A 983-nucleotide genomic window follows, 5' to 3' on the forward strand; every position below is an offset into this window, starting at 1 on the left:
TCCCAAAAATCCAAATTTTCCAATCAATTTCTTAACAAATTTTCCAAACAATTCTCAAAACAAATTTTCCAAGTGGTTTTAAAGAACTACGTAACCCTGATTTCTCAGTCCAACTGAGAATACGTAGGAGCAAGGTCAATCATTGTCGGGCACAAAAAACACAAAAAATATTTTGTTTTCTTTAGTTTTATTTTAGGGGAAATTAAACATTTTGCAAACCATATCAAATTCGCGTATTTAATTAAAGGTACTGCCTTCGAGCAGGCGTGGTGGGGGTGCTAACACCTTCCCCACACGTAACCGACTTCCGAAACCAGAATTTGGTTTTGCAGACCTTGCCTTATCATTTTATGGTTTTTCCGTAGTTTTCCAGAATAAACTATGGTGGCGACTCCAAATCTCTTTAACTAATTTTGTTTTCTTTTTGGATCGTCGTCCCGTCGCGATTTTCCGGTTGCGACACCCACCCCCACCCCACCATTTTGAAACCTCCCTCCTCCAAACTCTGCAACTCTCCCACTCTCCCACTCCTCTCTGTTTGTGCGGCTGTTGTGCGGTTCGGTTGTGGTTGCTACGGTGCTGGTGCGGCGGCGTAGAGGGTGCTGTGCGGCGGTGTTGCGGCGGTGCAAGGCGTCGACAGGTTAGTTTCTTTTAATTTCTTCTTTTTTTTTAAACGTATGCAATGTGTAGTGTAGGATTGGGTAGTTGGTGTTTCTGTTTGAGTTTGTCATCTCTGTGTTGTATCTCTGTGTGTTGTTGTGTTTTATCTCTGTGTTGTGCTGTTGTGCGCGTTGAGGAAGAAGACAGGCACCGAAACGGATGTCGCTTTCCGTCAACGGATGTCGCTATCCGTCGACGGATGTCGCTATCCGTCGACGGATGTCGCTATCCGTCGACGGATGTCGCTATCCGTCGACGGATGTGGCTATCCGTTTCCTTTTTTTTTTAGTTTATTTTATAAGTAATTATATTTTAACTTTTTA

This window comes from Vigna radiata, chromosome 7 (genome assembly GCF_000741045.1).
Source record: "Vigna radiata var. radiata cultivar VC1973A chromosome 7, Vradiata_ver6, whole genome shotgun sequence".
In the NCBI taxonomy this organism is placed as follows: domain Eukaryota; kingdom Viridiplantae; phylum Streptophyta; class Magnoliopsida; order Fabales; family Fabaceae; genus Vigna; species Vigna radiata.